We start from the raw sequence: 16,843 nt of genomic DNA on the forward strand, positions 1-16,843 counted from the left end.
AAAAAACACTGTTAAACAAACAGTTCCTTTTAATTTTTCCACAAAGAAGTTAAATATACTGCAACCTATTCACAAATCCAGGACCTGTGTTTTAAAGAAGGATACCAAAAATCATGTGATGATGCTTACAGTGGCACAAAATTAAAAACTCTGATATTTTGGCCCATATAAACAAGAAATTTCCTCCATCAAAAGCAGACAGGAAAAAAACAGTCCTTTTTACTGTATCACATGGAAATGTGATTTTTATTCACTAGCTTCACCATATATTAAAATGGTCTAACATATGCATCTAGAATAATAATGTGTAGAAAAAATTAGGATGGATAATTGTGCTTACTTTTTTAATGGGAACCCAATTATGTTATTATTTCTATCTGTTAAAATTAGAAGAATACACCAACAATAAAATAAAATCACTTTTTGACATATCCAGGTACTTCTGAGACTGACAAAAGAGACCATAATAATACCAGCTGTCATATTCTATTATAGAAATAAGCAATTCTGAAATTATTAAATGCTACATTATCTAATTTCAGCATCATTGCGTTCCAGTATTTCATATACACTAGCTTCTTCCAAAACCAGTTTTTGTGGAAACTTTGTATAAAAAAAATCCAAAGGCACATCTGTCTTTTCACAGTTAATATAAAACTGAGCTCAAAAGATCTTTCATGGAACTTCCAGAATTGTACTGACAGCAATAATGTTATCACCAACATGCAAGAGAGAAGTGAAGGAGAGTAGAACTAGATCAAATTAATTTGCAGTGTTCCTTTCGTCTAAAAAAAGAAAAAAAAATGTCTAAACCAAAACAACAGAAGAGAAAAAATTACAATAGAGAGCTTCTTCTGGTAAGTCAAGTACAAGTACATAAAGAAATGAATATTTTTTTAAGGAGACATTTCACGGCAAATTGTAACTGTTCATGTGTCATAGTAGATTTTTGAAAACAGGAGATGCTTATGCCTGGACCCTAAGGAGTTATCTTCAGATGCAGAATACAGCTGATCCTCTACAAGACTGGTGATACGAATTTTCAGAATGCTACATAAATCTACAACATAATATCATAATACCACACTCATTACTTTAACTTTTCTTCTGTGCCAGCCTAAGGCAACTGTTCACTTCACTGACAGCAGTATTGGCATAATTATAAAAAAAAATACAGATAGACATTTGTTTTGTTTTCTTTTCCAAAATCTAAGCCATTCAAAATTCAGGGAAAAAATAAAAGAAACATACTTTCAGAAAAACAATGCAAGTATTTCACTTTCACTTTCATAAATGCTTGTCTATGTCAGCTGTATCTATACTGGCAATCAAAATTAGACCACAAAACAGCATAATGGACATGGATTTTATTACTTTAATTTGATCATAGATCCAATAATGAAGGGAAGGCAGATAAAATTGACTAACTTAATATTTATGGGAACTTGAACTACTGAAGAGATTAGTACTTTTACCCAGTTAAGCTTCCAAGTGTCAGCTGTCATTACAGGACCTGTCAGGAAAAGCAAACGATACCAATGTTGAACTTGTAACATGAGCGTCGGACCCTTTTACTGAGAAACAAAACACGCAAGTTAAACCAGGAAAATTCATTGCTTCCTGCCTTTACATTATGGACAGATCAATGTCCTGGCCCAGCCACAATGAATTACCTTTTGCCAGGACAGCCCTGCTTGATTTTCTCTGTAGGAAATGTCACTGGAAGATATTGACAAATGTCCGTGGAAAGCAGAAAGATTCAGCTGACATTTTTGAAAAGAGCGCAAACCACCTCCACTCCCTTACAGACCATACCCCAAAAAATCACAGACCTGTCAGCTGAGTAAGTTTGGCAGTATCCACAGACACCAGACAGTCTGAAAACCTTTCTGGTGAGAAGGCAGTCTTAAGCCTAACAGTTTGTAGCAACTCTGAAGTTCCACACCAGTCCACTGCTACTGCTGGGGTGCACACAGCACTACCAGTTTGAACCCACATCTTTTAGTTCCATAGAAATGCTAATTGTGGTAGTTTTCAGCCCATGAGAACTTACAATTTCAGGTGGTGAAGCACCTCATGATACTATGAATATAGAAGGTCAGCATAAGACTATCTATCTATATCAGGCCAAGAGAAGGCACATTCACTCTAATCAGCCATTTTCTGAGCATCATTTCTTCCTCCCTTTCAATCTGGACTACAACTTTTGTCCTTCATTACTCTGTTTTCACATAAACTTGCATGACATACAATCCTAAACTAAAGGATCTAGTAAATCACACTCTTGCTAAATCTGTAGACCTATTACAGTCATTGCCATGGGACTGCTTGGATCTATTCGGGATTTTGACCACCTCGTATCACACACCAAAAAAAAACAATGAAAGTCTGAACCCTTAAAACACGACTGCTGTTTCCCTAGGCTCTCCCCCTTCAAACTGGATGGCTACATAACTAGTGTGAAGTTCCATCTTTCCTTGGGCTGTGAGCTGGTAGTAAGACTGGAAAATATCCATGCTAAAGGCCATTATTTAGTGATATGTATCAGAGTGATGGAGTATGGCTTTATTTGTGCACACACACAGAAGATTTGAAGTGCTACATCACCTCACAGCATTGTGCAACTGTTTCCAGAAGTTTATAACCCATCTCCATGCCACTCATCTTTTGGTAAGTGAGTTTTATAAAAGAAAATGCAATAAAATGTGATGCCAGGAGGTCAGCTCAAATGTTTCCTTGTGATTAATAAGAATATTGCATTTGTGTAACACTGCTTTTGGGGGAAAGGCTGAAATTAGTTTTGGTGGGAAGAAGCCATAAAATGACCATAAAATTGTGAGCACCTATTCTGGGGCAAACTGTGCCATTTATAGAGAATCCCACCTCCAAGAAATTAGAAGAGAAACTCAAGTTGTGCTATGAGTGTCTATGATTTTGCTGTAAAAGAGCATTAGAGTACATAAAAAATCAAAGTAAGTTAACAGGAAACATTACATTTGTACATTTTGGGAGACACTTATTTCTGCCCTCAGAATGGCTGGAGGGGAAAGGGGGAGCTGTCTTTAGTGAGATGTTAATGAGCAAACTCAACAGAACTTCACAGGCATTCTGTGAAGCCCCAGAATGAGTCTCAGTCTAATTTTGGCGATGACAAAGTGATGGCAGCCTCTCAGAAGAGAATTTGATGCCACCAGTCTATGAAGCTGGACTCGGAGAAGCGTCCATCAACAGTCTTCTGTATCACACAACACTTGAATGAAATCCTCAGCACAGCTTCCGTCCACATCCCTCAAAGAGAGCCAGTGAGAAATAAAAACATTTCACAGCATTTATGTAAGGGAGAGTCAAGTATTCACTTAATATAGCCTTTTTTTTTTTTATTTCTGCCTTGGCCTCCACCTTCTGCTTCCCTCCATTGTAATCACATAATTTTTAATGTACATCTTGTCTGAAGAAAAGTCATTATGTGAGTAGACAAACTCAGTTAAAAAGACAGAAAAATAAGTTTTCTATTGTTTGAGTTTGGACTGTTGTACTTTTTGTTTTGTGTGAATGGTCAAATAAATCAAAAGATGACACTGTACAATGCAAAAGTACAAGCATGAATAGCTGTTTACATGGACTTTAAATATTTTGGTAATGTGTAGTGCACAAATTACCAAGATATGAAGAGAAGTTCTGATTTACATTGTGCAAGAATGAGGTTCATACACTATTTATCCTATGTTTATTTTTACTAATCCAAATTATTACAATAAAAGAATAGCAATACGTGGTCACATAATTAGCTCTCATAATAATTAGAAGGGGAAAAATCTCTTACTGAGGCAAACACACATTTCTGTGCAATTTAAACAGGAAGTCCTCGATGATTAACATTAATTGAGAAAAGGCTTTTCTAGCAAAGAAAAAAAATCCTATGTGAAACATTAAACAAACTTATCTGATATTTATGGTTTTTTTTCTTTAATAATTAATGAAATGTAAATAGTCAAGGGAGTCTAGAGTTTTGCTTTGTAACTAGCTACTATTATAAATGGCAGTCAGATGTTTACAGAATACCCAGAACCCTTTTGTGTGGAAGGAGGTTACAAATCTGCCCCTTTTCCCTGTTCAAAGTCAAAAATAATGGTGCCTGATCCCCAGAGCATTCATTGCAAGAACTGTTTGCATATTCAGTTATTGTTTCTGCTGCATCAGTCATCTGCTGAAGTTCACTCTAATGTGGCCCTGATCAATTCTGCCAGCTGTGCTTAAGTGCTGTTTACTATAATAACATCACACTGCATTCTTATTTGGCAACAACAGCTATGACAGCACCTAAATGCATTGAGAAGCCAAGATTTTATCATGTACACAGATCAAATTGGAATTGTTTATGGAGGCCAGTGTTGTTCTATTTCTGTCCTTTCTAGTGAATACCAATACCACAATAATGGCTTTGCCAAAAGCATTACTACTCTGCCCTTTCTAATAAGTGAAGGTCTTGTTGATCTAAATACTCTATAGGACATGGAAATGATTTCATTATGGCAGTATAACGTTTACACTGGGTAAGAGAGAGGGAGAGAACTTGGAAGATGGGCAGATTAACTGGAGACATATAAACTGGCATCACTCAAGGAAGAACATAAATACTTTGTAATTATACCAATATATTTGATAAGATTCAAAGAAATAATGTAACTGTCCACTGCTTAAAAGGTAAAGAAACAAAAAAACAAACCAGAGTAATTGAAAAACAACATAAACGCTTGGTGTGGCACAAAGGTCTCCAAACACATTTGCAACATTTCAAAGTAGTTTCACATATTTTTCCCAATATGCCCAACAGTTCGCTTGGCCATATGTTAAGTAAATCAAATGTCTTCAATATACAGGCACGGTTGAGAAAGCCATAAAGAATGAACCTGATCCTCCTTCTCCTGAAATTGGTTATAAATACTGCAATAGAATCTTGTCCTGGGAGTTATTTTTTACACTGTGATAACACCCCACAGTATGCTAGATGTTTTCCAAACACAGATGAAGACACATTTCCGGACAGCGTACATATAAAAAGACAATAACAGATGAAGCAGGGGAGGGGGGAAAGAAGAATAAGATATCCACAAAAAGGTTGTAGAATAGAGAAGCATTGGTCTTATTAGCCTCACTATTTTTATTTTGAGGGACAGAGGCTTTTCCATTATCTTTGTGGTTTACAGTGCTGAACTTCCCTCATTTTATCCACCTACAATTCAATCTTTCTTTTTTTTTTCCTCATCATCTTCCAGGTGTTGCTGAATTGTGATTTCTTCTCCTCACATCCAGTACACAGTCCTTGCTTTCCCATAAGGACAGCTCAGACCACTGAAATGAAGAGAGATGTTCTGAGGAACCACAAATGTGCACTCAGAGGACCGAAGCAAAGGAAACTTCACAGGAGGAATGCTGCGTTTTGACAATCAATACGGAAGGTATTCAGGTCTACCAAAGGTCTATAGTAGGCATGGAGAGTTTAGAGACAGTTTTGGGAGATATTTCCTGAAAACTATAAAGATGGGACTAATAAGTATGAAAAGTTCTGGACATGACCTAGCAATGTGCTCTTGCAGACCAAAAAGCTAGCTGTATCCTGGGCTGCACCAAGAGAAATTCAACCAGCAGGTCAAGAGAGGGGATTTTAGTCCTCTACTCTCCACACTCCACCTGTGTCCAGATCTGGGGCTCTCAACATAAGAAGGCTGTGAACCTGTTGCAGTGGGTCCATAAGAGGCCCATGAAGAGGACAAAGGAACACCTCTCCTATAAAGAAAGCCTGAAAGAGCTGGGGATGATCAGTCTGGAGAAGAAAAGCTCTGGAGAGACTTTAGAGCAGCTTTCTGGTACTTAAGTGGGCTTTTAAGAAAGATGGGGACAGACTTTCCAGCAAGGTCTGTTGTGGTGGCCCCACGATGGGTAATGGTTTAAAAGAAGGTTGATTTTTAATTAGATGTTCTAAGAAGAAGTTTTTTTGAGGAGGGTCACAAAACACTGGAACAGGTTGTTCAGAGAGGTGGCTGATGCCCCACCCCTGGGAATATTACAGGTCAGGCTGGACAGGGCTCTGAGGGCCCTGATCTAGTTGAAGATGCCCCTGGTCATTGCAGGGGGATTGGGCTGGATAATTTCTAAAGGTGTCTTACAATCCCAACTACTCTTTGATACTATGATTCCATGATATCTAGAAATATGGAGCCAAGGACAGTTAGTTAGGACCCTGATGGAAATTTTAAAAAAACATCAGCTTCATATATTGGAGGAGGTAGGGTTCTTTTTTTTTTTTTTTTCTGAAAAGCCTGAAATACATCACAGAGCAGACTTCTTACAGGCACTCCTACATTGTGGCAAAAATTCCTGCAACTCTGCAGAAGTCCAGAAAACAAAAACATTTCTCTCCCCAACAGCTGCACAGAAAACAATTCAAGAGAACATAAAAAAGTCCTACACACATTCAACAGGAAGGCAATACTAGAGTTCACAGAAGCTCAACTGGTGATTCACCCAACTCCACAACCATAGAAGCAGCTGAGCTGTTTAATCAACAAAGCCACATATGAAAGTCACATAATCTGAAATGCTGCCCAGCCATCAGCCTCCGAGTGCACCTTCAGCCCTAAATTTCATTTCCTTTGGGGGATTTAAGGTAAGTTTTTGTTTAGCTGTGCAAACTTAAAGAACCATGTTTTTAATGGGGGGAAAAGTAGCAAATAAATTAGTAAGTAATAACACTGTGTTTTGAATTCTGTGCCTTCCGTTAACTTCTGTCAAGTTATTGGACTTCTTAGGAATATTGCATAGAACATGGATAAATCTTAATATGCATTCATGTCATACTTCCTAACAGCACAGAAGGCTCCTTCTGAGCAACAGTAGAGCATGCTGTGGTTCTATATTAAAAAGTACTGCACATTTGGCTATTACAGACCCATAATCAAGTCAGTTTTGCACCAATATCAAAACACAATACAAATTCTTATAAAACTATGAAAGCAACAATACCTGCTTAAAATCCACTTAACACTAACATATTTTTTTAGCTGTAGGAACTGCAACATTGACAAAGGTAATCTAATTTTTCTTTCTTAAAATGCCTGAATATAAAGAATGAGTACACTTTGTGCAGTTATGAAGAATTTTGTGACCAATTCAGAAAACATTTCCAATTCACAATGCAGCTGACTAGAATTATGGGCCTGCAGAGTCAAAAGACAGCCTTGGCACCTTGCAAGATAAAATCAAACTGTAATTTATTTGCTTTTTCTTCTATGCTTTCTCTTCGTATCTTTTAAAATCATCAAATGACAATTTAATTGCTCTTCTGCTAAACTCCTATATACTAAATTTAAATTGGGTGTGATTACTTACAGTGTATGTATAAACTACAGAAGTCAGACAGTTGCAGCTGCAGAGCAGACCCTTAGTTTGGCTGGGGTAAATAGTTAGATTGTTTCTTATACGTGTAAATAAATCCCCTTTACATCATGGCCTTACAGAAAACATGACATCCTTCTAAATTCATCATCAGGTTGCCAGGCAGACTCCAAAACAAAAATAATTCATTCAAACTGTTTAATCTACTCAGTGCAGATTGACAGTATCTTTATATGTTTTTGAAAGCTCTTTTAACATTAGCTGATACTTTAGTGTGGGAAGGAACTAAAAGCTTTCTACATATAAAAGTTCATCGTCTACCTTCTCACAGCTATCAGATAAAAGTATTATAAGGGCAATGAAGCCACAGCTTTCAGATCTATTACTCCCAAAGGACTGAACCCAAATGCATAAGCATCCGTAAAGACAGCAGGTGTGAGCTTTGACTAAAGATCAAATGTTACACAAAAGAAAGACCTCGGAGGAGAGCTAACAAACTCTGTCAATGTCCCTGTGCCTGAAATAGAAGGGTTCTGTACCTCAAAGAAGTGAAATGGCTCTCACTACATGTAAATAAATAAATAAGCAAGAACACTACTTCAGATGTTTTAGTGAACTTTCTTATGAATGGATTGCAACACACAATGACAGAACTCCCTCAATTCCGCTTTTCAATAACTCCAAGGCACTAGGGATGTGACAGCATGATGAATACCACAACAGACAGCTCCAATATGGTACCATTTTACCAGATCAATATCTCACTGCAATATAAGAAAAAAAGAAGCTGATATTAGTCTACACAGTGTATTACAGATGAGGTACATTTCTTCTTTCTGCACTCATGCTGAACCAAAGTAATAATTCATAGATGCCTTTTAAAGGTTTGCACACTACTAGCACATGCAAAAAAAAAAAAGGCTAATCTTGGCTTCAACATCTGTTTGAACATGCAATAGCTTAAAGCAGCAAGTACGTAGGATCCTATGTATGTATCTATTAATCTACCTATGTGTACCACCAGCACAATGACAAACATATCTGGAGACAGAGAAATAACGGGATTTATGTACGCCGTGCGGTTCCTTCAGGAATAGCTTTCTTCAGGAACAGATTACTTTACATATCAATCAAACATTTCTTAGTAAGTCTATTTGCCCCTTCTCTCCCCTTTTTCTATGAAGACATAGGAACATTTCCTACTGAAGCTACAGTGGGTACCATTTTAAAAGTCTTCATTTGCCAACAGCAATCACACAGGGTTGTTTTTTTTTCCCCTGTACTTCAAATAGGAAATGAGTGGGAGCTCTCAGTTACTGCTGTGTGATAAGTCCTTGCAAATTTAACCTTTTTATAGCAACTACTGTAGCTTTCAAAATAGAAAACAAATAGCATGCCTTGGTAAAAATAATATATCTAAGGCTAGCAGAAAGAAACTCTAAAATAGACATTATCAGATATGTGTTTGCTTTGAATGTTCCCCAGTATTCTCAGAAGAAAACTAATGGGGAAAAAAATTCTCTCATGTGAAAAATAATATTGGACTTTATTCTACTCTGATAATGCCATAAATACCTGTCTAGAATATAACCTAATTGGTGTAGTTGGATAGGTAAAATAATGTAGCTATTTTTACCTGTGTCAATGTGAAAGATAACTCAAATGATCAAATTAATTAGTTCTGTTGTTGGACAGCTGCCTTTATTTCCTATTGATTGTTCTCTTTTGCAATACAAACTAGAGAAGTCAAACTTCAGACTACTTTAAACTTCTTTAACATTCAAGAGTACCTGCAAATTATCTGACACCTCACATCTTTCTCTCTCTTTTCCATTTGACTTATTCTTTGCACAGGTAACACTGCTTAAAGGTACAGTGTATGGAAATTACCATGTAATGTCAAATTAATTTTTAAAATTAATGATGTATATAGTTAATATCATATGTGCAGTTGAAAGGACTTTGTGAAAATTAACTGCAGTATGACAGGTTGAAACAGAATATTTTATTACAGCAAGAAAAAACAGGGTCAAACTGGCTTACAGATACATAACTACACACTGCAGACCATCACCAGAGCAGTAATTGAGACAAACAGCACAAAGTGACAGAGTTCCCTACAGGAAAGCATCACAAATGTAACTTCTTGTATGAAATTGGATCAAATCCAGGTGAACTGATAAGTCTCCAGAATGAAAGAACAATTCGAGTTTCAGAGCTCACATTTTTCAGCTGTCCCTACAGGACAGGAGGATACAAACGACAACAGAAGTCCCTGCAAGTGAGTTTCATGGAAAAGGATCCAAAAACTAAGGAAGGAAAACTACAACAAAATCACAACAGAATTCAAATGCGAAAGAAACCCACCAGAAGAAAATTACTTTCCAAGCTTTATTCTGTTCTCAGTTGATATGACTCCAAGCACAGATAATATGGTACCTAATAAGTACCAGCCATGAAAGCAATGACCTATTTAGAGTGTTGGTCCTCTTTCATTATCAACTTTCTGGATGTAGGAATGAGGGGATGATGGTGAATTAGGTACCCAGATTCTCTAACTCTGTATACACTTCGTGCATGCTTTACTTAAAGAGGGAAGAGGCACCAATTTATCATTCTAAGTGGAAGCCTTAACTAGGAATGAAATGTAAGACAAAAGAAATAATCAGGATAAAGTAACAGGATTAGAACTTGCATAAAGGAATAAACTGCACATGAACATAATCAGAACGTATATCAAAGAGTAAATATACTCTCATTGAAAGGCTGATTATTTGATGACATATGAGCAAGCACCTGATCTCATACCAACCTGCATTTGACTGGACTAGCAAGTTTCAAGTCACTCACTGACTTTTTTCATGTATGCTTTTATTAATAGCATACAAGAAATCTGGCCCATAAAAGAGAGCAAAAGTTACCTTCAAGTCCATTTACCAGACTACTTAAAATTTTATCTTCCTAATTTGCAACAGAAAATCTGGACACATTTCAAGGCAGTGACACCTTTGAGGGGAGTGAAGCCCTAATTATACACTTGCTCCTTCTGTTTTGCAGTACAGCTTTGCCCAGATTTTGGGTGCTGCTCAAACAGCAAATTTCCTGTCCTAAAGGGGAAAGATGGTGGGGCTGACAGAAGATGCAAGACAATCAGTGAAGCTGGTACATTATAAATGCATACACATAGGCACATATACATCCACTGAAGACTGCTCAAAGTTACATTCATACACAGGCATTGGTGAGCTGCAAACTAACTCAGAAAATACTGTACAGTGAGGAAGGGACACTGTTGTGTGTTGCACAGCATTACATCAAAAGTTATTGTCTGTTTAACTTCTAAACTGACAATGAATAACTATGGAAGAAAGAGAGAGAAACTCCTAAGAATGACAATTTTTTCATGATGAACACACTTTTCCCATTTAACTACTCTGAGATTGAATTCACACATATTCAGCTCAATGATCGAAGAAACTTGGATTGAAGAAACCAAAGATGGAAGAAAAACCTGGAGCGGTATTATTTATTTACACAGTAGTAAAGTCTTCCACTACAACCTGAGACTTTTGTACTGCATTTAGGAAAACACTTAACTGCTTAAATGTGGATTGCGTTAGGTTTATAGCTTTATGGACCCTCAGCTACTGTAACAGAACCTTGCTGGTTCCTTTGCCTTTGTTCTATATACCATACTACATCTATATACTGCTCAAAATACCGTAAAACCCGTTTTACAAGAAATTATAAGAACTTTCTCACAATCTGTATACATTGTATAAATGTAGCACGTGTGCTGAGTTAACGTGGATATTTTTAACCAAGAAATACTCCATGAGAAAATCCTCTAAAAGACCAATTATTAAAAAGGCAAAAAAATCTTTGGTTTATCAGGATTCTTCCTGACACTATAAGCTATTTAAGTTTTGTATAGCCCTCAGAACAATGAGACCTATGACTATGGCCTTGTGGCACTCTGATGGCAAGTCAGTAATAAATCTGGATTAATATAAATTGTATCTCTGTGGAGCCTAAACCATTGACACGCTTACACAATTGTTAAAAAAACTTTTCCTTAAATTAACCAATATCTCTGAAATGCAATACAATCACATAATAAAACAATATGAAGGACAAGTATTTCTTAAATCTTGCTTTTTTTAGCTTAACTAGCTATAGCTTAAAAAAATCAACAGGTTATCAGCAACATGAACATTGGATGATAAGCACTATAAGATCTAAATCCTAAATGAGCCAAAAGACCTAAGATGTATCAGAACATAGAAAAATGAGAAAAACAGAAGACTCCACCTTCATTAGTAGCAGTAAACCCAATTCTAGACAGAAGTCCAAGATTTGTTAACTATTATGATTGGTACAAAGTATTGCTTTGACAGAAATCATCTGTCTTTAGTGGTTCCAAAAGAGACAGAGGCACGTTATCTGCATGCCATGGACTAATACAACATCATCTCTGCAGAACACAGAGAATGGTTAAGGAAGTTCATTAACACAACATCCCGTAACTTCACGTGAAGTATATTTTTCATGAAAATATCTCATAATGCGTCCGCATACATCTCAAGTTAAAGCATCATTTAGGAGTTCTTTAGTAATACGCAAATCAAGGGAAAGTGAAACCTATCAAAGGGTGTGATTCAGAGAAACCCTGCTTAGTTCTACCCTAAGTTTTAAGGCAAATATTACCTCTGATGATTGCGAGACTGGGTTTAGCCCAAAAGCAAGAAATGCAAGTTCTTTTTTAAAAAAGATTTAAATTAATAAATAAATAGAGACTGTCTCATTACTGAGCCTTTTGAAGACCCGAGCAGCTGAAGTGACCGCTCCGGGGTCCGCCCCGGGCACCGTGCGGGGCTCGGTGCGCTCCTGGCGGGGCCGCGGCGCCCGGGACCCCCCCGCTCCGCCCGGGCTGCTGTCGCAGGGCTTTGTCTCTTTTCCTGTAGTCCTGTTTAAATTCTCACCTTGCTCTGCCCTTGTCATCAAGTCATTCAAGCACAAAGCAGGGAGCACGGGAGTGTTTACTCATTTCCCAAGTCCATTATCTCACACATTAATCACTGGTCTGGAACTTTTGGACAATGCTGAATCTGTTACCTTTTATTATTTTTTTTTCTTTCTGGCTGCTTTACTCTTGGGTCCGATAGTTCACCGGTTCCCAGCTGTACTTATACTGGATGACATTTACATCTGATTATTTAGCTACTCTTCCTCCTGATCTTTTTTTTTTTTTTTTTTAAGACTTCAAAAATAAACAAGTGCATGAAGTCGGCAACAGTGTTTTCCATCTTTAAAGTTACACTTGCTTGAGAAAAATACAAATATGACTGCTCCAAATCCTAAAATCTAACCTAACTCAAAAATTCCACAAAGGAAGCGAAAAGCTATGGGATGCGTCTGTGGAAAGGACTGGGGAGAGTTTATTTTTCTTTGGAAGAATTTGGGTTTCTTTATGGAACTTGAAAGAGCACACACTTTAGGGTTGCTTTTTTGTTTCAATTGTTAATGAAAGAAGCAGCGAAAAGTTATTTCTGAACGCAGGAAGTTTGTTGCTCTGGAAATGCATCTTCTAAAATGGCATAAAGTTTATTTGCAGTAACGATTGGGGGGGGGGAAGTACGGGGGAAAAAAGGAAAAAAAGGTGTAAATCTGGACAGCTGGAGGCTCTTGAACTCCACTCGTTAAAAGATTTGTTTGTGAAACACGCATTTTATTGCCTTGTCTGCACGTTATAATGAGGCACGGACAACTGCAACATTGCACTTAATGATCGCAGTTCCCGTTGCAGCCCGGTCATTGTCCTGCCGCAATTAAGTCTTTCCCAGATCACCCAAGGCTACTTCGGGGGGCGGGAGGGGGGCCAAGAAAGGGGGGGGAAATCTGAAATTCACATAAATGAGCAATGTCAATAGTTTAGAAAGAGTTACTTAGGGAACAAAGGGCCCTTATGAGGCACTAGTGAGAAGAAATGGGGAAAAAATGAGTCCTCACAATGTCGGCCTTTTCTCCCCGCGACTTGTTATCAAGCAGCCCGCGCGAGCCCCTCCGATCTGCATGAAAATGCGGTTCGTTCCATTCACTCATTTGCATTAATTTCTGCCATTATCTCTGCAAATGGCGGCGCGTCTCCCCGGCACAATGCGGCGGCACCGCGCGGCCTATCCCGGCTCCAGGTGCCCGCCGCCCCCCGGCCGGCCCGGCCCGGCTCCCGCCTCCGCCCGCGCCCTCCGCCTCGCCCCGGCCCCGCCGGCCCGGCCGCCCCGCCATTGGATTTGCTGGCGGTGACAGCCTCGTCGCCGGCCCGAGAGGAGGGGGGCTCCTTTGAGCGGGCGTCTATCACGCTGCCATGGGAAAGCGAGAGGCGAATGATTCTCAGTGGCTCCCGATTTCCCGTATTTGTTCAGCATTAGGCCCACTTATCTCCGGGAAAAAAGCAACATGTAGAGGGAAAGTGACAGGCAGAAACGCGCTCCCTCGCCCCGCCATTCTCCCCGCGCTCTGTATTCAAACAAGGGGGCCCTATTACACTGAAAGCTCCGGATCAGCCTCACTCAATTATCGCCGCTAATCCTTATAGCTCTATAAAGTAAATATTTCATTACAATTTCAAATAAACAGTCACCCAATCTAATGAAGCAAGAACTCAAAGTGGCAATGTCATAGAACTTGTTACCGTCATCAAAGGAAAGGACACAGGCCTGTCTGCTAATAACGCTAAAATAAAGGGTTCTCGGGCAGATTCACAAGAAGGGGCTTTTTTATTATTATTCACTTGAACCTCTTCCTCTTTCCAAGTATTCTTCAATCGTCAAAAATACCTTTGTTTTCTTACCAATTACCGGGTTCAGGTACTCACTGCATCAAGATGAGGGACATTAAATGTCCACAAGCCGCATTAAAATTTAGCATCCCTGATATCTTTCGAGACCAGCCTCGTACTTTGATTGACTTCATGCTCTTTTAATACAACTGTTACTTTTTAAAAGAAGGAAACTTACGAAGTTTCAAAACACCCCCATTCCTTGTACATTTTTTCCCCTAATCTCAAACTCAGTATTTGTACTGGTTATTTATATGGGAAGATGCCCACACCTTTATCATATCCAAGACAGGCAGTGAAATATAACAGGGTGTTTTGTGCAGCAGCTCTTTCAGAAGCCCAAACCTCTCCCAGTTCAGACACGACAGAGGTAACAATACACACTTTGCAGGTACATAGCAGCATTGCCATTCCCTGCTATTTCAGGCAAGCTTGTCATAAAAGCCCTTCTATAAATTTTTATAAACTTGGGTTATCTTTAAAGTAGACAAGCTTTTTTATCCACAATTTTTACAACAGGAAGAACACTAGTAAGTTTATGTCTTGTGTCTCTTTTCAGAAAAATTTTTAAGATGTCTTCTTTCTTCTGCCCTCAATCTCCTGGAGGACTTTCCCACTCCCCTCCTCCTTTCCTTCCCCCCTACCATTCAGCTGAGAAGGGGGATATTCTTTGTCATTCTTTCTCTTTCTGACACAAATGAAATGGGCTTTTCTTCTATCAGCTGTTCACAGAGGAGATATCCAGTGCCTCTTTGAGAAGCACTAGAAATACTGAGATCTCAGAACAGAGCTCAGTAGGTCAGCACATAAAATTTAAACACTCTAAAGTAAATTTTCACTGAACAGTCTCCTTAGGTCCTGCTCACATTCTCATGTCATCCACATGTCCCAAGACTAACCCAGGGTTTAATGCTAAAAATACCCTTACAAGGAACTAGTGTATGCTCTGTTCAGTCATCCTGCAAATTCAGCAAAACATGAGGAATTAGGAATCAAACTAGCATCTTTTTTCCTCATACATCATCAGCTGCAATCAACTGATACAAAAAAAAAAAAACAAAACCACCACCAGAAACCCACCAAGATTTCAGTTACAGTATATTCAGAGACTATGTTTAAGGAGCCAAATTTTAAATCTGTAAGTTTAGTAAATCAGTTGTTTGAGATCTGTAATGACAAAAAAAGCAGTATGATCTCCCAATAATGTTCTAGGACATCTATGTAACCCAGTTATCTATGCAACTATACACATAACCAGTTGCAACTGTGCAATTCTTAGGATAATGAAACAGCACATCCATCTAAAACTCTCAGAACTAAATAGTCACAGAAACACTGACAGAAGAGCACAATGAAAACGTATCTTTGGCCATAATGCCAGTAGACACCAGGCTGCATAAATACAGAAGAGAGAGCCACAAGTAAGAAATTACCATATGTATACAGACATCTTTGAAGCACACTTTAGCGCCTGTCATAAGGGGACCTGATAAAATTAACTCGTACAGAGAAGGCTAACATAAAATCCTATACCAATTTATGCACTTAATACAGGATTTGAGTGTTATACTGGAAGGTCTTGAGAATGTTCTTCTGCAAAGGAGTGAAGCTCACCCTCAATTAGTAGCTACCCATTACCCCAAATTACTGCCATTCAGATGTCAATCAGTAAGGATGCACTACAGGAATTAAAGGAAAGAAGTAATTTACCACAAGTATTCCCCCAAAGATTGTCATTGTCTTTATTTCTTCAGCTATTCTGTATACATTTTTACCCCTTCAAAATTAGTTTTCAGTTTTTGATTTCTACTTCAATACCTAACTATGATTCACAAATATACAACACTTCAAATGGAAAAGAAAGAATAATCGAAGCCAGTTTACAATTTCACATCTGTAAATCACAAGATTTACAAGAAGAGCCTGATTTTAGTCCACGCACAGTTCCCTCAACTCTTGTTAATCAATGGTGAAATAAATCTTGACTGCTTTAAAGTGCTAAACATAATTTCCTTATCTTAAATGTGAATATTCAAACATAATGGTATCTATTAGGTCAAGGCTAGGCAAAAGGGCATTTTAACGGTTTCTTTGGTTTTTGACTCCTGACACATTGTTTCAAACAAATGCTGATCTTTCTGATAAAAGTAGAATTTTCTCTGGAGAAAAGGATTGCAGTTTGTCAATTGAAAGCAATATTTTCTCAACAAATACGTGATAATGAGAAAGCCAGGAGTTCTGACTTGCCTTTTTCTTGCTGCTGAATGAAAAGGCTACGCTAGGAAAAAAATAATGCGTGACTTATAACAAAACTGAAAACTGGAATTTAGCTCCCTCATTTCCAGGTGACTCCTTTAATGAACTTTAGGTTATGGTACTATTCAAAATTTCTTTTTATATTATGTACTTGGATATACATAAAAGACTTTTAAAATCTGTTCGAATTAACAAAACTAAGTTTAAGTTAAAATTAAATAGGAATATATTTACAAAGATACTTATTCTGTCATGAAATGCATTAGATAAAGTTTAGGAGTGCCTGCACAGTTTTAAACTCCCTGAGTGCAGAAAGCATATTCCTTAAATCTTCAAGCATTTTCCTTTGTAAAT

At 38.0% G+C, this 16,843-nt stretch overlaps 1 protein-coding gene across 3 annotated transcripts in view; it reads right to left on the minus strand.

Annotated features, from left to right (window-relative positions):
* Window positions 1-16,843, minus strand: part of DACH1 (dachshund family transcription factor 1) — a 350,907-nt gene that overhangs the window by 248,630 nt on the left and 85,434 nt on the right. The window lies entirely within an intron of this gene.

Source organism: Ammospiza caudacuta, chromosome 2, assembly GCF_027887145.1.
Source record: "Ammospiza caudacuta isolate bAmmCau1 chromosome 2, bAmmCau1.pri, whole genome shotgun sequence".
Lineage (NCBI taxonomy): Eukaryota > Metazoa > Chordata > Aves > Passeriformes > Passerellidae > Ammospiza > Ammospiza caudacuta.